Source organism: Tamandua tetradactyla, chromosome 4 (assembly GCF_023851605.1).
Source record: "Tamandua tetradactyla isolate mTamTet1 chromosome 4, mTamTet1.pri, whole genome shotgun sequence".
Taxonomy (NCBI): Eukaryota; Metazoa; Chordata; class Mammalia; order Pilosa; family Myrmecophagidae; genus Tamandua; species Tamandua tetradactyla.
The window spans coordinates 47,224,957-47,251,979 of NC_135330.1; positions in this window are offsets into that span (position 1 = coordinate 47,224,957).

The following is a 27,023-nucleotide window of genomic DNA, read 5'->3' on the forward strand; positions in this document are numbered from 1 at the left end:
TCTTCGATCCTATGAATTTTCAATTCATATCACCACCTCCTGGAATAATTAATTGAAGACCACTCAGCTGAAATATAGTTGCTCTTCTGCTTTGTGCCATTGTTTTATACACATGATTTGATCTGCATAAGAGAAAAATCCACCATACACACTATTTCATAAGTGGAGTTTATGAATAAAATAAGTCCATATTTTAAACTCCAATTAATCAACAAAATAATCTTGGCTATAGATGTAAACATCTAAAAGGGTTTTCTTGTGTTCCTCTTTAAAATACTCTCAAGATTTATATTTCTGCATTGTCTGATCTAATAGTGTCCTGGTTTGAAAGGATGTATGTACCCTAGAAAAGCCATGTTTTAATCCTAATCCCATTTTGTAAAGTCAACTGTTTCTTCTAATCCCTATTCAGTACTGTATGCTTGAAATTGCAATTAGATCATCTCCCTGGAGATATGACTCAATCAAGAGTGGTTGTTAAACTGGATTAGGTGACGACATGTCTCCACCCATCTGGGGGGGTCTTGATTAGTTTACCAGAGTCCTATAAAAGAGGAAACATTTTGGAGAATGAGAGATTCAGGGAGAGTAGAGAATGTTGCATCACCACGAAGCAGAAAGTCCATCAGCCAGCGACCTTTGGAGATGAGGAAGGAAAATGCCTCCTGGGGAGCCTCATGAAATAGGAAGCCAGGAGAGAAAGCTCGGAGATGACTCCGTGTTCGCCATGTGCCCTTCCAGCTAAGAGAGAAGCCCTGACTGTGTTCGCTATGTGCCTCCTCACTTGAGAGAGAAACCCTGAACTTCATAGGCCTTCTTGAACCAAGGTATCTTTCCCTGGATGCCTTTGATTGGACATTTCTATAGACTTGTTTTAATTGAGACATTTTCTCAGCCTTAGAACTGTAAACTAGCAACTTATTAAATTCCCCTTTTTAAAAAGCCATTCCATTTCTGCTATATTGCATTCTGGCAGCTAGCAAACTAGAACAAATAGCTTATAGAATATATAGAACTCCTACAGACCAATATAAGGATTTACGAACCTGTTACTGTATATAAGAAGAAAGTAATTTAAATTACACAAGCACTCTTCTAGGAAGAACCTTCAAATTTAAATAAATTATTTTGTTGTAATGTTAAATTTATCAAATGCATCTTTTTCAAACATTTAATGATTATTTCTTATGAACTGCAACACAAGCTGAAATGCTTTTTTTTTTTCATTAATAAAAGGCAGTATTCACTTAAAAGTAGTGCAGGTTGTTAATTAACACTATACATTGATGTACTCTTAAGGTTTCCAGAACTATTTTGTATAATATCCAATCAGGATGCACCCCAAGTTTCATTTCATAGGTCACTAATATGAATTTTAGAGAGTTTGAATCACATGCCCAAATTTATAAGACCTTATATGTTACAGATTCAATATCTATATCCAGAGGTTATCATTGTATATTTAATTATTCTTTGCTATACCCCTTTAAATAACTCTGTCTCATTAAGAAGAATGTATGCTGGTCATCTTGAACAAATAAAATAAATTTGAACATGAAAATGATATGTTTATGCCACTTCCACAAAAATAATTTAAAAATCTCAAGTGTGAATTTGCAAAAGAAGTAGGAGTATAATACCCACTAAGTGTGGTTAAATAAAAACCATAGCAAGGAAGACAATACAACATAGAAACTACAAGAAATTAAGAAAAAGAAAAATAATACAAGAAAGAAATCTAAGCAAATATTTTAGTTTGTAGTGATTTATTAGGGTAGTTTTAATTTACCCAATATAAAAGAAGCCCAACACTTTTTTGTTTGGTACAATCTCTCTCTGCATAACATGTTCATAATTTCTTTGTGTTACAGTACTAAATACAAAAGTGATAAATGCTATGGTGAAGATTTTTATAAAACGTTGACTTTTGTTCAAAGATAACAGGACACCCACTTGAATTTATTTCCTTTCACTACCTAGACTGTATCAATATGCCATTATGAGGATAAAGAAGTAGAAGAAGAAAGAAGAGGAAAAGGATGAGTGATGAGTAGGAGGACACAGATGGGAGAGAGAGAATGAGAGAGAGAAATACACAAAGAACAAAAACATAGAGAAAGGAGGAAGGAAGGAAGGAAAAGAAGTAAGGAAATAATATTAAAAAGAGGAGAAGGGCCATAAGTAGATTAAAACTTTGAATATATATGAGTATCTCAGAAATCTTTGGAAAGATTGATGATTGGTGAAGAAGGGTAGATGAAACGCCATATATCTGCTTAGTATAGACAGGAAAGTACAGTGGAGGACAACTTGAACTGTCCTGAGGTTCCTGAGACTCTGGACTCATAAATACCAGATAGTGGGTGGAAGAGGAAGATGTGAGGCTATAAAAGGAGATTTAATTGAAAATACAGGGACAGATCTGTAAATCACCCCCTTCAAGGAATCCACATTAGCCACATATTACCAATAACAGCATGGAAGAATAGAGGAGAGAAAGCTGAAGGTAGGACCAAGGAGAGACTAATCCAAGGTACTTTTCAAACTGCAACACCCTTCAGATTTAGGTCATCAGGTACACAAGAAAAAGATATATTTTGTCAAAATATCTACACATTGACACATATTGTGAAAACTTATGAAACCAATGATATACAGAAGCTTCTAAAAATTTCAGGGATTAAAATGTACAAAACCAAGATAGCATTAGACTTCTCAGCAGCAAAACTGTACAATAGAACAATACCTTCATATTTCTAAAAGTGAATTGCTCTTATCTAAGAATACTCTACCCAATCAATCAAAATGTTAAAGAAATTTTTAAGAGGGAAGACTCAGAGGAATGGAGAAATAGTTAGCAAGAGCTTCCAGGAGGAACAAAACAAAACAAAATGTTTCAACAAAGTAGCTAATTAGAAATTTTAGGACACATTATATACAAAACAAAGTCAAATCAATATGCATACACACACTCACCTACAATGCTCTCCACACGTGCAAATGTAATCTTTGAATGTGCACACCATTTATGTACATAGAGAGTATTAGAAATTGATTCTTTGGTTCCACAACTGCAGTTGAGCTATAGACCAGTTGTTCTTAACCATGAATCAAATACAATTGAATTATAATCTCTAATTAGGGATCACATGTGAGCCTATTTGTAAAAATGCTCCAGTTTTGCCTATTTTGTAGCTAAATTTGAGAAGTATTTATGGACAAAATACAGATGTATTATTTTACCAGAGTTTGCTGTAACAAAGTATCACAGACTAGTTGGATAAATGACAGGAATTTATTTTCTCAAATTTAGAATATTAAAAATCCAAATCAGGGCGTCGGCAGGATCATGGTTTCTCTGAAAGTCTGTAGCATCCTAGGGTTGACTTGCTGGCAATCCATAACTCAAGCTCTACCTCCTATCATATCTGTCTCCTTCTATCTCCTATTATGGTGTTCAAATTTCTTCTGTTTGTAAGGACTACAGTCATTCTTGAATTAAGGCCCATTCACTCAATTTGGCCTCACTTTAACTAACAACCTCTTCTAAGATCTTATTTACAAATGGGTTCACATCCAAAGCACTAGGAGTTAGGACTTGAGCATGTGTTATGGGGAATATGATCCCATTCATAAAAAAAGACAAAACATTTTTCCACCCTGGGCCTTCAGAAGAGAACATAAAAGTAATCCACTTTTGAATTGCTAAAGAGAAAAATGGAGATGACAAAGGTTGGAGTTTGACAGTGATGAGATGTGCAAATAGGACGTATAGAGGTGTGCACCCAACTTCCTGCTCTCCACAGCATGTGTCTGTGCTGACTTGAGAGTTCAGAGGCCATTCTCAATAGTCCCTGTATTGCACATGTTGTTACATGTTTTGAATACCAACATTAGGGTATTAAAATATATGTTCCCCTAAAAAAATAAGAAATCAACGTATTTTCTTTAAAGGTGATAGAACAAATGTTGGGGAAAAATGACTTACAGTTGCAAAATTAATCAATAAATGATCTAAGAATGGTAATAACTATATTGGAAGCATACAGAAAGAGTAATTCCACTCTAGTAGTTTCAGTAAATTGATGCTAGTAGTTTCAGTAAGTTGATATAGCTAAATAAACGATTATGGTAAGTATTGTTTTAGATTTAAAAATTAGCATGACTTTAAATACTATGGACTGATAAAAGGAATTTGGGATTACAAAGTAGGTTGTTGCCTTTCATCATAAATCTGCAATCTTAGTTTTTTTTTTAACTATATGCATATATTAACTAGATGGATAATAAGATTAGGCTTGAATGAAGAAATCTGTACTGGACTCATTTTGCAGCTTAAAAATATGAAACAATTATTTAGAATTGAATTAATTACTATATAAGGAGTCTGAATGTGAAATTCATGCAGTGATATTGCAGCAGATGTGGGCAGAAACTCACAGAAGCCCTTCTGATCCACTTAGCATGTGCAATAACTGATCTCTATCCCATAGTACACTGTCAGATTTTGTGAATGACTTCTCTGCGTGGTTATTACTACTGCATACATACTAATGTTGAAGTAAATATGCTTCCTCTGCTGGGAGAATTCAATTCCAAGAATTACAAAATTTTATGGTTCCTTTGTGTTGTTGGTAGCCTCCAATATTCTGTTATTGTCACCAAGGAAAGACAGTTTATGAAAAGCAAAAGATCTTTTCTATAGGGATGTATAATAATCTCTCTCATTTTCTTCTCAGTTGTTATTTCCACTAAGCCAGAGATGGACATAATTAAATTGTTTGCTCTTCTGCTGATATTTGCCTTGTGTAGGCATTTCTAATTGCTTAGTTACTATACTAATAAAATATTATTATTTCTAATGTAGTATAATTACTTTTATTCCTAACAAGACTGGCATTTGGGAAGGACAGAGGCTTGACAGATGAACACAACTAAAAGGACTTCAAAAAATTAACAACAGTAGAAATATACCCAATTCGGGTCAGAATTAATTGTATGGCCAAATATATAATTATTTATGTAATAAAAAGATAAAAAAACAGAATCAGTTGAGTGTTATATTTTGGTTGCCAAGAGTGGAGAACATGGGTAAGGCAATCCCCTTGCCATTACTTCAAATGTTGGCTTGAACGGAAATTTAATTCCTTTTCTGAGGACAGCAAGCTATTTTTTTTTCAATTTTTTTCTACAAGCTAATACTTCCTTCCAAAGGACTGTGATACTCTGGGGTTGACTCCCTATGATCCTTAGTCCTTGGCTTTTCTATCATATGGCAATGCTGATGGTGGCTTCTCCAGGCTTATCAATTGTCTTCATGTGCAGCTTCAGCTATTCCCTCTGGCTTTCTCTGCATGTGTCTGAATTTCATTCTTCTTATAAAAGAGTTCTGTAATAGGATTAAGACTTGATTCAGTTGGGTCATGCATTAACTGAAGTAACCTCAGCCAAAGGTCCTATTTATGGTGGATTTATACCCAAAATAATGAATTAAGGTTAAGAACATGTTTTCTTGGGTAAATAGGTCTAAACCACCACAATTAGCATCCTCACCAATGCTTTTGTCATTTTCTGTTGCTTAAATAGCCATTCTAGTGAGTATGAAGTGGTATCTCTTAATTTTAATTTGCAGTCCCCTGAGATGGATGATGTTGAGCATCTTTTCATATGATTATTGGCTATTTGTCTATCATCTTTGGAGAGAAGTGTTTAAATCCTTTGCCCATTTGTCTTTTTTGTTGTTGAGTTGTATCTTCAACTGATTGTGTTTTGATTTCTCTGATAAATCATTCTCAGTCTTCTTTGATCACCCTAATTCTCTCTTTAAATGTTGACAAATCTGAAAGCTGCATGGCAGTTTCTCATTTCTAATTCACTACATAGTCATCAATTTCCCATTAGATATTGGTGACTCTGAATACCATCTCCCAATCTTGTCTTCAAAGTAAGAAGTTCATGTATCCTTTTGCTTGCATGTCATATAGGCATATCAAATTCATTGTCTGGAAATCAGTTCCTTTGTTTCTACAAACAACAAAAAATTAATTTTATTGAGTGTACCTACTTAATATTTTATAATTCTATCCCTTTTTCTCCACTTACTCCTGCCACTTCTGTGCCCTAACAATTTTCACCTTTCATCTGAACTACTGTAAAGAACTTCTACCTCATCTCTCTGTATCCATTCTTCAGACTTGTTCACTCATTCCCCATTTGAAGCCCCCAATGCAGGTATGATTTAATATAAATATGCATATATGTATTTGTGTGTGTATATGCCCATATATATATAATGGTGACGTGTAACATAGGTTGTTTTGTGTATTTCCAAGGAAGAATTTTCACCTTTATTTAACATTTACTTTAAAATAAAGCTTCTTCACTTTAATTAGGTTTTACGTCTCTTCTTTTGGAAGAATGGATTCACTCTAGCTCAGTATGTTCTTGGAAAGGAATGTTCATTGCAACTTTTGCTTTAAAATAGAGTAATAGTAGAAATGCACTAAATTTCCAACAGTAAGAAAATGTTTACATAAGTTTAGTTATATTCCTACAATGGAATGCACACAGCAAATTCAAATTCACTATATGTAGAGAGGCTTAAGGAGGAATTTCATCACGATATTTGAGTGTCCTCTGTAATGTTAAAAAACATCATTCTCATTTTATTAATCCTGATGACAGAAGCATATGGTAATAAAGCTAACCTCTTATTGACTAAGAATGCTTATCATTTTTTCCTTTTAAAAAGTACTTCTCCAATTTTGGTCCACAAATAGAAGCATTTTAAAACCTCAGGCTTAATGGATTAGAGTCTTAGGAGCCCATCATATTTAAAAATATTTAACGTGAATATTATCATCACTAAAGTGTGAGGGCAACTAGATCCTTGCTAGCCAAAATACAATCTTTTGTACTTTGCAGCTCCTAGTATTACCTAGGAACTTATTAGAAACAAAAATTCAGGCTCCTTCCTTTATCTACTCTATCAAAATCAGAATTTTAACACATCTCTATGTGCATTAAAATTTGAGAAGCAATGATCTTGATGATAATTTAGGTCTATTTAACTTTGATATTCATCTGGAGAGATGAAGCCCTAAGAATTGTATTAAAGTCCCAAAATTTTAGGATGTGTAGATACTAATGGAGAAAATTAGATAGCAAGAATTTACAAGTAGAAATTGGGAGTGGAAAAAAATAGTATGGGCTAAAGTAGCAAACTAATTTACACTATCTCAATTTTGTCTCCTACTATTTCTAGTCATATTTTATAAGTGATTATGGTTTTGAATTGACTATATATGAGGCAGGTTTTTTTCTTGAAATAAATAATATCATGCTTGAAACCCTGAAATGGAGAAGATACCCTAGTTATTATGGAAATGCAAGTAGCTCAGTATGCCGACTTATCAAACATAACACAGGTATAGGAAGATAATGTGCCTGGAATGCATAAGCATATTCATGTGGGTCCCTGAATAACCTGAAAAAGTGTATAGATTTAGACTGAACACAGTAGGGAGTCAACAACACTCAGACTTTAATTTTCAGTCATTCTGAAGTGGAGAGAAGGTAGAAGGGAGATCATTTAAGAGAATATTTAAATAATTTGGGCAAAAGAAAACAAAGGCTTGAATCCAAGGTAAGAAGAGGTATATAATAATTTTTTTTTATTCATAAATGGCAATTTGGTGACAGATAAAGCATACATGGTGCTCAGGGAGAAGTCGTTGAATATATCTGAAATCTCTCAGTGGAAAGATAATTTCTGTTGTGTGCTTGGGCTAAGTAACAGATTGAAGGCATGGAGGGAGATAATGAGCTTGGCTTTGGTTATGTTTATTTGAGCTATTTCTGGTAAACTTGACATGCAGTGCAAAATTTAGAAAATAATTACATGGGAAATTACAGATTTGAGAGATAGGGCTATGGATGAGTTCCTCATATAGACACATGCTAAGAGAGAAGATGAAATTAGAACACTGGGGAATACCAACAAATAAAGAGTTGATGGAAGAAAAGATGGAAAAAGAAGAGACTGAAATGAAAAATCAAGACCTGAGTAATAATATATTCTTGTCAAATATTATCAACTTCTTCAGAGTAATTAAAATTAACATAGACCAGAAGCATTGTTTTTCTTTATTTCTTGGCAATATGCTAGGGCAGAAAATTCAGTTTGTACAAGAATGAATAAGATTTGAAGATCCACGGTTTGTTTTCTGAGCTGAATAAAGAAAACAAAAAAGTTGGGGCAATAAATTTTGTAAGTGGCTGCATGTAGATTTTTTTCCTAAAGCTTGATTATACATTCTCTTAATTAGAGTCCCACAGCTGGTGATCAGTTGGATATGCTCATTCCCTGATGCCCCCCCACCATCAGCCCTAGTCTTGCACAGCCAGAGAATTTTTCTATTTTCAATTCTTTTGCAGATTCCCAGCAATCATGATTAGATATTAAACAACATTTTTGAAAAATATAAAAATGCCATTTCTTATGTGAATAATTTAATAAATACTCTAGATTCTTGGAACACTAGACCTTACTGCATGATCCACTTCACTGAATGAGTGTCTTAATTAATTGGATGCCTTGTTAACCAAGCCAGCTTCAACTGATGTTTGTTTTCCAACATTGTTACCAGTCCATAGAACAAATTCTGGTAAGTAAATGTTATGCCTCAGCAAGTTAGGAATTTCTTTGAGAAGATACATTGGATTTACCTTAAATTTCTGCCCTTATAGTTGCATTTTATATTCACAGCTTCATTGATATGTTTTTGAATGAAGTCCAAGGACTACTGTTCAGTTTGCTAAAGCTGCTGGAATGCAACATACCAGAAATAGGTTGGCTTTTACAATGGGGATTTTCCAGCTTACAAATTTATTGTTCTAAGTACATGAAAAGTCTAACTCAAGGCATCACTGGATGATACCATTTCTGAAGAAAGGCTGTGGGTATCCAAGAAACCTCTGTCACATGGGAAAGAACATGGCTGGCATCTGCTGATACTTCTCTCTCGGGTTTTATTATTTTCAGTTTCTGGCTTCAGTGGCTTCCTCTCTCAGCTTTTGTAGGTGGGTCAGTTCTTTGATTGTCTAGGGTTTACATAATCCAGTAAGGGGATTAGGACATACCTAGAATGGGATGAGTCACATCTAAACTGAAATAGCCTAATCATAAGGTCCCACCTACAAGAGGTCTCCAACCCATATGAATGGGTTGAAAGAATATGTCCTTTGCTGGGGTATCTAACAGTGTCAAACCACTACAACTATTTTACAATATAAAAATATAAACATTTTATTTGACTCTTCAGTCTTTACCTTTCTCTATTCCAACCTGTCAGTAAATTTAAGGAAAGCCAGTATGTTAAAGTTATTTGAGCAGTGGATGACTTGCAAAATTCAATGTTCTTCTCAAAAACTTATCATTAAAAAATCGCCTCCTACATCACTGTATGAAAAAAATACAACAAAATTCCATTAATTACCTCATTTCTTTTCCATGATATCACATCACCTGTTGCCAAAATGATACATCAAATCATATTGTATTACTTAACTCACTAGAAATAGTGATTCATTCTTATAATCACTGTGATTTCTAACCTGTGGGAGAACCTTAGAAATTATTGAGGATATACTTAGATTTTCATAAACACAGGAATAAAGGGAACCCATACAAAAATAGGGAGAGGAAAAAAAAATTAGGGAAAGGAAGTATAAATAACCAGAAAGTTTCCCTACATAAGTCCCTCTAACAGCCCTGCCCTTCTTTGTTGAAACATTGAGTTGAGAGCTCGTCCAGGTGCCAAACACTTTAATACTAACCCTTTTATCCCAAGATATAGTGTCAGAATTTTTTAGGTTGAGGAATCCAAAAACATAATCTTCCTCTTGTGGGAGAATCTTTAGCCCTATATCTAAAAACAAAATAATACCAAAAAATCAAATTGCAAATGTCCGTATAAGGACAAAAGCCTGGGAAAGGAAATATTGAAGGATAAAGATAGTGGGAGAAACTAGGTCAAATTTGCTGAGTTTGGTAAGTGGAAAACTAAATGTGTACTATTGGATGTGGCAAAATTTAGGTTATTATAGATACTGATAAGCATATACATATACAACATCAATTTCGGTTTCAGCCTGTATATTTGCATGTCCCGGGCCAGAAAAGGGCAGTTTTTGTTTCCTTTACTTTCTATTATTGTGTTGCTATAATACTGACAATGACCAAGACGACTTCCTTTGAATACCATGCATTCTACTTTTCTTTCAAGAGAATGAAAATTATATTTGTTTTCTGTGAGAAAAAGAACTACATGCTCCATTTTTTATGTCTTAATACTTATTGCTGTTAAGCTGAACACATATTTTTTCCCACAGTTCTTCAACTTTTAATTCTAAGCTTTTACTGAACATGTATTTCTTGAATTACTCTTTGCCTATTCATAAGAATTTATAATATAATAATACTTGGTTAATTTTTACTCCCCATCTGCCAGTTATATCTTAACATCACTCCTGGATAACACCTCAAGCACATACTCCTTAAAATAACTGATAGTTCTTTCACTTATTTTTTATAGAGTCATAACAGAAGTTAATTCCACCCATTATCTAAAATTTCAAGTAAATACCATCTAAAGTAGTGGTTTGGCAGTATGATTGTACTTTTAGGGTAGGAAGTCATGGAAATTTCGGTATTTTTATTTTTATAATAGAAAGTTTTTTTTTTCCCAATATCTTCATATTTCTTTGCATTTCCCTTATTTTAATTCCTATTATGGACTATGTGGCCTGTGCTCCTCTGTTAAGTGTCCTTTTATCACTGTTGATAAATACAAAACAAAAAATTCTTGGCATTTGAATGTGTTCCAATATTGGCTCTTACAATTAATATCAATAAATTGGACAAATTCCTTGACTTCTCTAACTCTAGACTTCTTATCTTTCAAATATGGAGGCTAATATTATCTTCCCCCTAAAGTTTGGGCATGACATTTGGTAATTCACAAAACTTGACTAGCACCCAAGAAATACTCAATGCGTTCTCCTGTACTTTGCACTTTGTACATACTTATTAGCATGTTCATGATTCTGTGTTATCATTTATCACTTTATGTTGAATTAATTGGTCTATTGACTGGATTATAATCCCCTGTAGGGCAGATATCTTGTTGTGTTTCTGCCTTTACTATCAATACAGAAAAGAGACATGTTTTTGATGTGTATTGCTTTACCTTTCTATTGTACAGCACAAGAGAATTATTCAACTAATATTTACTGAGTGACTGAATGTTCTATAATTGAGGGTTTTTTCCTATTAAGTCAGATCTTCTAAAACTTTCCTTCCAACTTGGATTGCTTTATATCCAATAAAAAAATCACAACTTTCAGGAATTACTGGTGAATTCTTACTTAACTTCTTACTTAACTGTAAATGATAAAAAGGTCTAAGTTTTATGTAGCATACAATTTAGCTCGTGCTCCACTTATTTTAAATAGTAGAAATAAAATGTGAAGAGTAACTTAGTATCATTTTTAACCCTAATATTTGTCACACAAAAACCTATAGAGCATTTAATTTGCATTCATGAGCAATACTTAGATGGCTATGGAAAACAATTTCTATAAGGTCATTGATTTCCATCCTTTTCAAAGTATGGTTTCCTAGACAAACAATTTTGTATAACAATGATGATTTATGTGATTAGGTGTTTTCTTATAACAGGTCATGAAATTAATTTTCATCTTAATTAGTGCCCACAGCAATGACTATATTAATAATCCATTTAGCTAATTGCATTTTGTTATTAGTTGTGTTGCATTTTGGGGATTGCTGACATGCCAAGGTCAGAATGTCTCATCATCAGTATCCAGTAACTGATGTAAGGTAATAGTGAATAAGATAGTTTATATTTGCAAATCTAAGATTACCTACATTGTCAGATTTCCATTGGTGGCATGCATCATTAAGTGTCTTAGAATCAATTGCCTCATTTTCAAATCTGTTTTTAGGTTTACTAGGACCTCACAACCTGACATGGGCTAAAAAACACACAAAACACTAATATGTTAAAGAGAAGGCCAACATAATCATTTTCCATGATAATTATACTTACCTACATAGCCTTCCCCTTGTTTCCCTTAAACTTATTCCTTCATCTAGGAAGAAATAAGCTTAAGGGAATATTCATCTAGGAAGCCAAGTTAGACCATTAATTTGTTTTGAAGAACATAAAATCAAAAGAAATGTGATATGAGACAAACACATTTCATGAATCCATAATTCTTAAATAATTGTAAATACATTCAGGCCAAGTTTCCACTTTAAATCAGCTATCTGATGCATATTATCTCCTTATTAATAACTGCCTCTATTCTCTTTGAAAATTGTTAGGAATCAAAGCATTGTCCTTTCATTTAGCTTGTTGGTTCCTGACTTTGTAATCTTAGTCTGGATTATAAATAAACACCTCAATATGAGAGAATTGAAGTTTCTTCATCTTTTTCCATAGGGTCTATTGCCCATCTATTTCATCATTTCAATTCTTTTCAAAATCCAGTATATTTTTCTCACTTCATTTTTGGTGCACAATGGCAAAGAAAGACCCAGTAAACTGAGTTTTGGCCTGAAACACTGATAGAGTAGTTCTTAAGCCTGCACACCCCCATATCCAATCCTGCAGAGGCTTGTTCATATTATCTTTAAGCAAAGGATAAGTCACATTTTGTGCTATATTATATTTGAAGTTGTAAAAAGAGGATGGGAACAGAATGTTGATTTAGAGGGGCAAAAGGAAAGAAAAAAAGTTATTCTAAAATGTGGAAGAGATTCTCACAGAAAAGATAGGGTATCTTCAAAGAACATAACAATTTTTACTTTTGTCTGGGAAAACTATATTTTTTCCATAAGTATTGATTATTTAAAGAAAATGTATTAGTTATTAAAATGTTTGGCAACAGAGAAAAGTAATGTAGAAAAGAAATAAGTTAGAGCCTAGTGTTTTAGATTTCTGGCTTTGCCTACATGTGTCAAGGACATGGAAATTGCCACCCCTGACCTTATAACAAGAAAAAGGTGGATTAACTGAAAATTAACAATTTTTCTGGAACTTACTGGGAATCAAGGTGACAGAGCGAATTGTCACCTCAAAATGTTCCTAAAAATTCGGGTGAGAATACATTGAGAGAGTCACAGCCACTATCTGCTTATCTGGAGCAGAAATTCCTGGAGTCATAAATAGGTAAAAACACATAAATGGCAACTGATTAATTTTTGGAGACTAAGTGTGGGTTAGAGTAAGAGGGAGAAACTCCTAGAGGCTATAATCTCATGGGGTTTGGAGCGGAATGGTGCTGGCACACTTTCATACATCTGTTCTGGGAACCTCACAAGTTCTCACAGTGAAAATACTATGAGGACAAAACAAAGCAAAGCATAACAAAAACCTACAAACTTCTTCATCCTAGCAGTGGGAAGGTAAGACTAGCTATTGCAAAATACTCCCAGAGCCATCTCCGTACTATACAGTCATTCTCCAAAAGAAAGATTTTTCTAGAGCTTTATCCCAGCTGAGGAAGGACACTCTCCCATTCCACTATATAGCCATCCTAACTCACCTAAGAGGAAAAAAATCAACAGGGATCAGGTATCAAGGAAATAGATTGGGAATGGTGTAGCCAGGGAAGGCAGAAAGAAACAAGATATAGGCAGGGTACATCACTGGCAAAGAACTTTTGAAAGTCACATTCAAGGTACATAGGACAAAAAGGTGATATTTAATTACAAGATAATAATAGAATATTACCCTCCTCTTCCTCATTTTCCCACAGCACCAGTAGGGTTCCAATATTATAATAATGGATTACATGTGAAAGAGCTAAAAGACCAGACACCCTCTGAGCAGGTGTTTAGGAAAGCACAAACTCAAGATGGGAGAACAAAGACAATAGACAAATTTGAAGGCTCTGACACCTACTGATAAAGCAAACAAATATAACTGGTATTCCATGATGTTCCTTCGCTCTTGGCATAAATCAGTCTCTGCCTCTGTCACATGACCATCTTCCTATCTGTCTCCTAGTCCTTTTGTCCAAATTTCTTCTTCTTATAAGGATACCAGTCATGTAGGATTAGGGCCCATCCTAGTTTAGTTTGGCCAATCTTAACTAATAATTCTATTTAAAATTATATTTGTGTTAATAGGATTGGGAGTTAAGACTTGAAATTACCATTTTCAATTATACCAATAACACAAATAGGTTAAAAGGAAAGGTGTGGAAAGATATATACCATGCTAAAATTAAAAGCGAGCTGTATTATTTTGAGATAAATCATCTTTACAAAAGTAATATTATAAGGGATAAAAAACACCATTACATAATGATATAAGAATGGATTACCTAGGAATAAATAACAATCCTAAGGCATACACACATAATGACCTAGTGTCAAAAATACATGAGACAAAAACTGTCACGGATAATAGAATGTCATTTGATGATAAGAAAAAATAGAGGAAGAGATTGGAGTTATGTTACCGCAAGCCAACAAATGCCTAGGGCCCCCAAAAGCCAAGAGAAGGCATGGAAAGAGTCTTCCCTAGAACTTGCTGAGGGAGTATGCCCCTAGTAACACCATGTTTTCAGCCCTTTACCCTTCAGAACTGTGAGAGGATATATTTCCATTGGTTTTAGCTACTCAGATGTTGTATTGTGTCACCAGAGCCCTAAAAAACTAATACAACATGGAAGACTCAATGCCCACAGATTTCACAATTTGAAAGAAATTAGACCAATTCCTTTAAAGACACATGCTACTAAAGTTGACCAAGGAGATATCAATAACCAGATTATCGTTCTATCTATTAAAGAAGTTGAATTATTAAATAGCAACCTTCCAAGAACTAAAGCACAAGACCCAGGTGGTTTCACAGGGGAATTCATCCATACATTTAAGGAAGAAATAATACAAATGCTCCACAATATTATCCAGAAAATAGAAGCAGAGAACTCACTTGTTGGCTCATTCTTGAAACAAGAATTATCCAAATACCAAAAGCAGAAAAAGGCATTTGAGTAAAGGAAAACTACATGTAATGCCTCACATGTACATAGACACAAAAACCTGAACAAAATATTCGCAAACTCAATCCAACAATATACAAAAAGACTTATACACCATGACCAAGTGGAATTATTCTAGATATGCAAGGCTGGTTGAACATTTAAAAATCAGTCAACTCAATCCGTTATATTAACAGGCTAAAGAAGAAAAAAATGTATGATTGTATCAACTAATTCAGGAAATGCATTTGAAACTCTTTCATACTAAAAACCCTTGGGATACTAACAAAGAGGAGAATTTCCTCAACTTGATAAAAAAAATCTTAAAAAGCCTACAGTTAATATAATAGTAGTAAGCTATTAGATATGTTGCCCTAAAATCGGGAACAAAGCAAGGATCTATTTGCACATTATTCTTATTCAGAATCATACTAGAAGTCCTACCTAGTGCAACAAGACAAGAAAAAGAAATAAAAGGTGTTAAAAAGAAAAGGAAGAAATAGAAATGTCTTGATTCATAGATGGTGTGATTATCAATGTAGATAATTCTGAGGAATCTTCAAAAAATGACTGGAACTAATAAGTGAGTTGAAATATGAACGTTCAATATGTAACAGTTGATTTCCTTCATATATACAAACAACAAGCAATTGGCATTGAAAATTTTAGAATACATCATTTACAATAATTCCACAGAAATGAAATATACACAAATAAATTAATAGTATATGTTACAGGATCTGTAAGTAGAAAATTATAAATCAGGATTAAAGGAAATAAAGAAGACAAATAAATGGAGACATAGTATGCATTCACGGATTAAATGGCTCAATATAGTTAAGATTTTTAATTCTTTCCAATTTCATCTATAGATACAACACAGTCTTAATAAAAATCACAGCAAACCATTTGGTAGATATTGACAAAGTTATTGTAAAGTTTATATGGAAATCAAAAGAGCAAGGATGTGATCATAATTAAAAAAAAAAAAAAGAACAACATTGGAGGACTCACACTGCCTGAATTTAAGATTTACCATAAAGCTGAATTAATCAAGACAGCATGACATTGGAAAGAAAAATAGATACTTAGATCTATGTAACAGAAAAGAAAGTCCAAAAATAGACCCACACATGTGTAGCTGACTTTTTGACAAAGGCACAAAATCAATTCAAAGGGCAAAGATAATTCTGTATTTGATTATATTGGATCAGTTGGGCTGGAACATTTAAACAGACAAACAATAAAATACCTTTACACACATATCATAAACTTTACAAATAATAAAATCAATTCAAAATCGGACATATTTCTAAGTACAAATGGAAAGCTACAAAAATTTTAGAAGAAAATATAGGAGTAAATCAAAATGATCTTTTTTTATCATGTAAAAATCAGTGATTGTCAGAAATTTGGAGTAAAGGAAGCAGAAGACTGAATAGGTAAGACTGTGCTATAATACTATAATGATGGATGCATGAAACAATGCATTTATCAAAATGCATAGAACTTTACCCACAAAGATTAACCCATAATGCATACAAGTTAAAAAATTCATTTATGTCATCTGGGATTCCTGGATGGAATGTGGAATACTATAAAAAAATCCAATTTTATATCAAATGTATGTAAATAATATTATTGAAGGGGATGGTGAAAAAGATTTTGACTTAAGTAACTGTGGAAATGAGTGGAATCTGTATAATTAAAGACAAAGAAACAATAAGAGATGCACTGCAGTCTAGTTGTTTCCCATCAGCATGAGGGTTGACAATTCAGATACCACCATACATGTTTGTGTTAGAAATGGATGATTAATTTCAATGAAAAGTAGATAGTGGGAGTCAGTTTTCTCACTGTTCAAGTGAGAGTTTGGAGATAAGCAAGGGGAAGAGAAGAAAACACTCCAGAGAAGAAAATGCTCCAAGTGGTAAAGGATGATAGAAGGAGACTGAAGTATGGACTCATGTCTAATTTAATAGAAATACTGATTGTTACATATAGAAATATATGTAGATATGTGTATTGTGTGAGTCAGTAAGTGCATATACATTTCCTTGCTCTGGCAGCTGAAAAAACCCCAAAGCAATGAGTTCCCAGTAGCAACAATCCCACCTAGAGTCCAACTCTTGGTTTCAAGACGATTCTCCAAAAAATAACTAGGGATCCTTGGAGAAATGGCAGATTCTAGAACTGGGGCAGGGGCTATAAAAGACGAATGCCAGAAAAGAAGGACTCACTCAAGAAAAAACTCCACAATAATGGGATTGAATAAATAAACAAATTGTGGCGAATAGACAAATTTCCCATGCAGAAGAATTCCAACCAATTTATATAGATGCTCTACCCTCAAACATGGGTGTGCATAGTGACTCTCTTCCAAAGAGTAGATTATGAATTGGAGGAACAAAGAATCACTTTATAATGCAGAAAATTCAGTCAGATGATAAAGATTCAGCTCGGTAGTGAGAAGTCATATTGATTGTATATGTGTGTGTATGTGTGTGTTTGTATATATGCCCTTGATAAAATTTTATGACGTGGTACTTCCTCTCTGTGGCTTTTCTTCCAAAACCTCATAAATCCAGTCTCATCAAAAAAATAAAAATTAAGACAAATCCCAATTGACTCCAATTCTACAAAACATCTGGCAAGCACTGTCCCAGACTGAATAAAGTTATTAAAAAATCAAGGAAAGTCATGTGCAAGAGGAGCCTAAGGAGCAATGATGAACAAATGTAATTTGATATCCTAGATGGGCTACTTGGACAGAAAAGGACATTCATGCAAAACTAGGAAAATATTAAATTATGTAGTTTAAGTAATAATAATAATACGTCAATATTGTTTTTTTAATTCTGACAAATGCACCATACTGATATAAAAGTTTAATAATAAGGAAAGCTGGAGTAAAAGGAAATCTCTGGTACTTTACTATTATCACAATTTCTTTGGAATCTAAAATTATTTGAAATAGAGTGTTTGTTACGTACAAAACAATCTTTAATTGCACCTTTATTTTGCTCAGTTTTGGATTATGAAAAAAATGTGAATGAACAGCTCTTCTATAATTTCTTATCCCTGATACCCAGAGGAAAAGAAGTTTGACACCTTTACACATATTCTTTCCGATTAATTCTTGCTCACACACACACAGATATCAGGCTTTAGTAAGGGAATAATGTGAGACATCTTATTCTACAACTTGCTTTTTTAACTCAACTTGTCATGAATATCTTTCCAAGTTAGTACTTATGGCACAGCATCATTTTTAATAGCTAATAATATAAAGTGTTACAAATTTATCTGTCATTTTAAGAGTTTAAGTTGGTATCTATTTTATCTTAGTTTAATATCTGTGTGTTGTAAATATAGTTATATGCATTTGTGTTAGTATATTGGTGAGTAAAATTTGAGCTAAAACTTGAAAACCTAGTAGGAATCAATCAGGATGGGGAGGAAAAGGTGAAGGCAAAAAGAAAACACAAGCAAAGTTATGAAAGTATGAGAAAACATGGTATATCATAGGAACTGTGGTCATTCTGGTATGCCTCTGTTGAAGTTTGTGAGATCTGGGTTCAAACAAAAAGAGGTCAAGTAAAAAAGCATCAAGTTAGGAAATGACAACGTATATTTGATACATAAATACTAAAGAATTTTGCTGTGTTTTAACTTTCAAAAGTTATAATTCAATCTCAGAGTACAATACCATTTTAAAGTAGAAGTTGCCTTTAATATCATAATCAGAGATAATCATCATTAGAAATTCTGTGCACATATCCTACCCAATTTTATAAAGCAACCAAGTGGTTGTTCTAGATTGCTAGCTGCCAGAATGCAACACACGAGAGATGGACTGGCTTCTAATAAAAGGGGATTTATTTCATTAGTTCTTCAGAGGAAAGACAGCTAACTTTCAACTGAGGTTCTTTCTTACGTGGGAAGGCACAGGGTGATCTCTGCTGGCCTTCTCTCCAGGCTTCTGGGTTCCAATAACTTTCCTCAAGCTTTCTTAATCTCCAAAGGCCTGGACTGAGCTGCAAGTTCTGAGATGAGGTATGCTGAGCTGCTTGGGCTGTACTACATTGAGCTCTCTCATTTAAGCACCAGCCAATTAAATCAAACATCATTCATTGAAGCAGGCACACCTCCTAGCCGACTGCAGATGTAATCAGCAACAGATGTGCTTCACATACTATTGGCTCATGTCCACAGCAACAGAACTAGGCACTTTCACTTGGCCAAGTTGACAACTGAATCTAACTACCACGGTGGTCAATGACATATATTTTTTCAAAGGATTCTGGCCTCTAAAATTTAGGACTCTACACTCATACCATTAAAAATATTTGACGATCATAATATATGTCTATTTTTAAGTCATACCCATATATCATTTTACTGAGAGATTATGGACATCAGAATGTGCAAAAATATAAAAAGGTTAAAAGGTTATCATAAAGATGGCAACAACATTTTAGAGAATTTGACTTGATTTATTATCATCTTAATACCTCTTTTGTCTTTCACTAAAGTAAAAGCATTAAAATAATGTAGTATTATCGATGTGATTGCATATGCCTTAATTTTTTAAAACCTTTATTTATCATTTTCTATAGAAGTTCAAATGTTTGATTTAGTTTACTTTCACAAGGAAGATGCCATTGAGATGCAAATAGAAGCACATCTTTGGATTGCTCTCTGAATCATGATTCTCAGTCTCAATAACATTATATCAATTATACAAAAGCTTTGAAATTTGTCCAGCAAAGATGTATCTTTCTTGTCATTAATCCATTTTTCTTGTAAACCGATTGGAAATTTTACTATGTGTGTATTTTAACAAATTATCCCAAAGTCCTATAATATATTCTAGATATTTTTAATCATTTAGAAAGTCATATTTCTAAATTTTAAGGGTGCTGTGCCAGTTTGAACCTATAATGTACCCCGAAAAGTCATTTTAATCGTGATTCAATCTCGTGGGGGCAGCCTTTCTTTTAATCCTGACTCAATAATGTAGGTTGGAAACTTTTCATTAGATTATCTCCATGGAGATGTGACACACCCAATTGTGAGTATGATCTTTTGATTAAAGGGAAACGTCACTCCACCCATACCAGGAGGGTCTTGATTAGTTTACTGGAGTCCTTTAAAAGAGGAAATATTTTGAAGAAAGCCAGAAAAGATAGAAATGACAGAGCTGACAGGAACTTTGGAAAAGAGCTAACACAGATACTGACACTTGTAGAACAAAGACACAGATATTTGGAGATGCCTGGAGACCAGCAGATATCTGCAAGAGATGTTAAGCAAGCCAGAACCTAGAGAGAGCAAAGGGAAGCCAAAAGATAAAAGCCAGCCCTGAAGAAGCAAAGTGCGGAACATTATAGTAACAGAGACTGAAAGTAACAGAGCTCAGGAGCAAGGGATCAGCAGATGCCAGACATGTGACTACACAGCTGACAGAAGTGTTCATGACCCATTGATCCTCCTTGAATTAAGGCATCTTTACCTGGATGACTTAGTTTAGACATTTTTATGGGCTTAGAACTGTAAACTTGTAACTTATTAAGTTATTCTTTTAAAAGCCATTCCATTTTTGGTATATTTTAATCTGCCAGTTTACTAACACATCTGATTTGAGGCTTTTAACCACTATGCTATACCACTAGTTTCCATTCAATTGCTCTATAGATTACTACTGGCAACCAACTGTTATCACAAACAAACTAGCAATTTTGGGATGCTTTTTTCCTAGTAAAAGAAATAACAATCACTAATGCATTTTTAAGTTTCAGAGCACACCATTCTGTGAGGTAGTCAATTTACATGTGTGTTGAAGAAATGACATTCCCAGTTCCTACCAATATTGTTCATATTTTTAAGTTCTTGATTTTTGCAAACACATCTGTCGCATATGTTATATCTGTATCCCTTTCTGGCCTTTTGTTTTCAAACTCTTTGCTATAATAAATTACCTCTTTTGTGTTTGGTATGCTTTTCTGTAAACTTGACCCAGAATCTTTCCATTTGAAGTATCTTCTATGTCAGTGTTGTGATTATTATTTACTTTATTGCTAGAAATATTTGATTACATTTTAATCCATAATTAAGTATTCAATATTATATCTTTCTTGCTCTTTTAGGGGAGAACCATTTTTTACTTTCATTCTGCTGATAGTTCTTTCCCAAGGCATAGTTTGAGGTTGTCTCCTTTTTAAGATTACAAATATATCCACATACAATTCACCCTTCATTGCCCCACTTTTATATCAGGTGTCAATTATTGTTTGAAGATTTGGCTATAGCTCCTTGGAAAATAAGTATAGCACATGCATTTCACAGCATCATTAAACCCCTGCCTAATTGATTTATCTGGTGGACATGTTTTCAGGCAACATCCTAAATTCCTAGGACCTATTTTTTTATAATACAGTATTTAATTTATAAGAGGTAATAACTACCCAAGTCTAGTCTACCTCCAGTTGAGGACCCATGTGATGTTGATCAGATTATTTACGGGACATCACACTATTTAGATTCATCCTCTGGTGGCTTGCTCTGGCTCTCCAAGTCATAGTGCACTTCTGTACCTTATCTGCCTATAATGGAATGATTTGGTTTATCTGCCTATCCATTATAATTGAGTGGCCACTATACAGTGAACAATAGTGAGTTCTGTATGTCCACTTTCCAACAATTTCTGTGTTGCTACTGCTTAGTCCCTGAATGACCCAGAGCCAGGAGATGAATTTACTATTATTTTATTTTATTTTATTCCATACTTATAAGAATATCTGCCCAATGCTACTGCTTATTTGACATTCCAGGTAATTCATAGACCTAGCTAGTTGTCAATTACATTTTCTTGGATACTGGCAGAAAACATGAGATTGTGTCAAAGACAAAGGAGCTTATTATTCGCAGCACAACAAACAGCACGAGTTTTGTATCCACACTGTTCCTCTTGTACTGAAACTCTCTGAGAATAATCAGAGAAGCCAAGTTAGATTAAACACACAGGGAATCTATGTCACAGCTAAACAACCACAGGCTTAGGGCACTAATCTTTTAAAATGGGCTTTAAGCAAACCTGTCTGATCTTTGCTCAAGAAGGAGACATTATTTTCATTGTACAGGGCAGTAAACAAACTGGCCCTTTAGTATACATAAATTCTTGAAAATACAGTGTGGGTCAAATACCTCTGCTCATAAGATGTGCAGAAATGCAAAGAACCCAGGGGAACTGTCTCATACAGCAAAGGACAGGCCCTTAAATCTAACGAATCTGAGTATGCAGGAGTATTACAATGATCTCATCAGGCTGCTCCTCTGACGAGAATATACTGTTTACCTCAGACCCCTTAACTTAGCAATACAAGCCAGAATTTATAACATTCCATAAATAGTTCCTAGTATGATGGTGGCCCCAGCATTAGAACCTTCTCAGATGAACATATTACTAGATTTTTGAAAATAAGCTGCACTACTACAGAATTATCGAGTGGTGTCTATAGCAGAATTTTGGAACATTCACTCCTTTGGCTTTTCTACAGTAATGTGATCAGAAGTAAGATCATGAATGAGAGAATCTTTATTCTGTTGAACATAGTCTCACACTGAATCTTTCACAACCAACCACCATTGTTCAGATTACAAATTTGGTCTCCTACAAGATAAAGTTCCTCAGTTTTGCTGTCCAATCTCTCATTGCTATCCCACCCAAAGTGAAATACATAAAGAAAAAAAAAAAAACCTACAGCAAAATTCCTATTAGCCCATACGGGAGTTTTATCAAAAAAAAAAAAAAATCCCCCATTAAATAAGCATTTCAGGAATTTAATCCATTGTTCTTTATTTTTATAAGAGTATTTCCTCAACATAAGATTTCCACCCTATCCATGAGGAACAGGTGATTGAAAGGCCAGGCCTAAAGCTTTGCAAAGTAAAGCTTTAGCAGCTTACTCAATTGAGCCTAAGTTATGGGTTTTCTCAGTGAAGTCAGAAGCTTTAATTGTGTACATATGTTCCATTCATCTGAAAGTAATGAAGGAAAAACAGCACTAGAAAAAAGAACAGAAGACAGAAGAGAGATGAGATTTAAAGTGTCATCATAAATCTAATTAGTATTTGCTTTTGTATTTATCACAGTTAAGTTTGCCTCCATAAATTGCGTATTTATGTCTCCTATGTCTTTCAGAATTTTCATTTTTTTGAAACTTTCTCAGTAAGACTGTAAAAGCACTGCTAATGGATTCTTGCTATAGCAGATATGAAGGTCTCTGTTCCTTGATTGTTGGCCAATCCTTGGAGGACAAACTATTTCTTAAAGGGAAGATTCAGGGAATTAGAATAATGCAGAAGATTCAGATAGGTTAGTATGTGAACTAGAAGTGAGATGGGCAAAACTGAAACAGGTAGAACCCAGGCTTGGGTTTGTTGCTTGGAGTTCTTGGTTGGAATTAGACTATTAGGACAGTATCTGTTTGAGCAATATGCATTCCTATCATTTACAATATCTCATTATAGATTACCCCACTAGGCTACCGTTAGAGGAATATGTTAGAAATTTAAAGGAATGTTAAAACCCGCAAGCAAAGAAAAATGAGGTCAGCTTCATGTCTTAAAATTCTGACAAGTATAAATACAATAATTGGAGCAGCCCAAGGTATGGTGTGCGTACAATAACTAAGATGCAAGGTTAAAAAGTATGAAGTCAATATATTAGAGACCTTGGGACACTGAAGAAAAGAAGGTAAGATATAATGAAGTCTGAGAAATTTTAGAATTTTTTAAACTGTGAATTTCCAGAAGGGGGTAGTTTGCTGTAACTGTAAGTCACTCTGCCACCAGGAGCATATAGAGGTATAAGACTGGTTAAGATTTCACATTTCAAGTCCAGGGCATGCCTACATCTCCAACTGTCATTTGAAAACCAATAATTTGAAACCAAATAATGTTATGGCTAGTTGATTCTGTTCATCTTTTATTTCTTATGTCTGTTTATATTTTATGTAGCTATTTGGAAATTGCTAATCCAGTCTTCAGGAGGTGATTCACCATAGCACTACAGTTTTGAAACAGTTCTTCTTAATAATATCTTGGTTCTTTCCTTTAGGGGAAAGTCATTCAGTTCTTTTACATTCTTCTTATTTGTCTGTTAGCTTACTTAATGCAAGAGTCACTTTCTCTGGTCCAAAACGATTATTAATACCTTATCCTTTAATCCAGTTCCTTTCTTAAAAGAGTTAGATACAGGTTTAATTTATAAATACCTCCTTTATCCATGTTTGATTGAGTCTAATTTCACTTCTAAAATGTTGACTGCCCTGGAAATGTAGCCCTCTGCACTTTTATTCCTCAGAAATCTCTTATCTTCCATAATATTTAGAGTTAAAAGTGTTTTCTGAACTGTCATTTGCCTTCATCTAAGCCAACTGCTTCAATTTTTAAACACGATTCACACATCATACATTTTATAGAAGGTCCTAGTAAACAGATACATCAACATACCACACACTTAACTGAAAGAAAAATTCTTATGCAACTGTCTTTACCAACATTAACTTCATGCACTCTGGAATTTTCTGTTCTCTTCCACTTCTTTAAAAAAAAAAATCCCTAGGGAGCTCCACTTAGTTGATTTGCTACTCAGTAAGGATTCCCCACCTGGCATTTGAAAAACACTGATTAAATATCCTGCTTTTTTTTTTTTCTGTTCTTCTTCACTGCGCTACTTCAGATACTACCTAATTTCTAAGAACTAAATCATCAAAGCTGCAAGATTTTTAAAATTGTATTTTGACATTTGGATTCCTGCCTTTTCCAAGCATTTTTTCTGCACTTCTGTCCTGCAACATAATATGAGCCTACCATTTCTACTGCTTGTTTGTTACTAAGTCATCAATGGTTCTTCACCTTACTTCTGCTAGGAGTATTTGCTCCCAGGATGAAAAGAGGCATGTCTTTTCATCTCTTACCATATTTCTTCTATACATTAATTCAGCCACTGTTATTACTGTAGAAAGGAAAACTACTTCCAAAAAGCTATGTGGAATTTTTCTTTCACTGTTAAATAATATAAATCAAGAGAAACTTCTAACTATTTACAGGTATGTTCAGTCAACTTTGTAAAGTAATATATTAAGTGTCAAATAACTACATAGGTTGCTAAGACATCACACTTGTAAAGGATTATCTTTGAGTTCTTGGCTTTATAATATTCCTTGATTTTTAAGTCTATTAAGGAATATCTAAAGCTAAAATGGATAAAAAGAGCAAGGGTATTCATTAAAAATAATTTGATATAAATATTATTTTAAATAAGGTTATTGATAATTCCAATTTTTAGAACACTTTGGTAAGGTTTCTGTCAAATCTGATTATATTATAATGCTTTTGACTTGTTATATATATGGAATGAAAGAGTCAATTTACCGCTTTTCTGTTCATTTGTTAGTCATCTTTAATGTAATAATAGAGATGAAAATATCTTAAAAATCTGCCCATCTTGTGAAAACCACTTTAGACAATATTAACAAACTTAATCTTTAGGACTCCTCACCAAGACCAAGTGAACTAGTATGCATCACAATACACTGAAAGTGGACACATAAGGATTCCAAACTTAAACCCTCCTTAATTGAAGATTCCCATTCATCCTTCAGTGTTCCTCATATATTCTATCGGAGACTTGATTTTATTCCATGTAAACCAGTTAACACAAGATTTAATCCATATATTAAACATTAATAAATGGTAATTTTATCAGATGAAATAAATATAATAGAACTTGTATCAATGATCTATTGCTGTATAAATAAACACCCCCAAATATAGAACCATGTAACACAATAACATCAATTATTTTGTTCACCGTATCACAATTTAAGCAGCGCTTGATGGAGACAGTTTGTCTTTTCTCCATACGGTGTCAGCTGGGACAGCTCAATTAGCATTGGAAGATCAAATTCTAAATGGCTCACTCTCCTATCTGACAGTTGTTGCTGCAGGAAAATGTCTTTACAAATGAGCCCACCCCTCCACAGATATGGGGGTTAGGTTCTAGAAAAAAACATTTCAAGACAGGGAGTAAGTATTGCCAATTTCTTAAGTCTCAGTCCTGGAAACTTGCAGAGGGTCAGCTCCACCACAATTCTATTGATCAAGCAGTCACAGATCCCAGCTTCAAGGGCAGCAGACATGCACAGCTCCCCCTCCCCCAGGGGTAGGGATGAAAAAAATTGGGGGCATATATTAAAACTGCCTCAGAAATTATGTTTCTACTCTACTGAATCATACTCTGAATTCCATTTTAGGACTCAAATAATGATCACATATGGAGAGAGACTTAGCAAACAGGAGACCAGTTATAATGTCATTGCTATAGTCCAAGCAAAGTAATGCTAAAAGCAGTGGCAATGGGGAACAACTAGTAATTATCAGATATGTAGGAGGTGTAATTCACAGAATTTAGTGATTTATTGCACAATAGATAATGGGGAAATAAAGATCTTGGTAAATAGAGATGAATGTGGTATCATTCATTTACCCAGATAAGTTACAGGATGAGGTACAACTGGGGGAAGGAAAAATCTAGATAATGAGTCAGTAATCTAGATAATGAGTCAGTAATGGATATGTTTAGTTTGAAGTCATTTTGACCAATCCAGATGCAAAATGTCTAAAGGGTCAATTGGAAAACATAGAACTCAGGAACTAAGTATTTATGTTTAGGGTTCATCAGTGTTCAGCTACAGATAAATTCTTATAAATGAGTAATCTTTCTTTTGATAAGGATGTACCAGGGGGAGAAAAATGGTTGAGACTAGAAAGTTGAGAATCACGATTAGTTAAAATGGTGGCAAGAAAATAACATCCACTGATGAAGATTGAGAGGAGACAAAGAGAGTCAGGAGAGGTTTATATTAATATCTTAGATA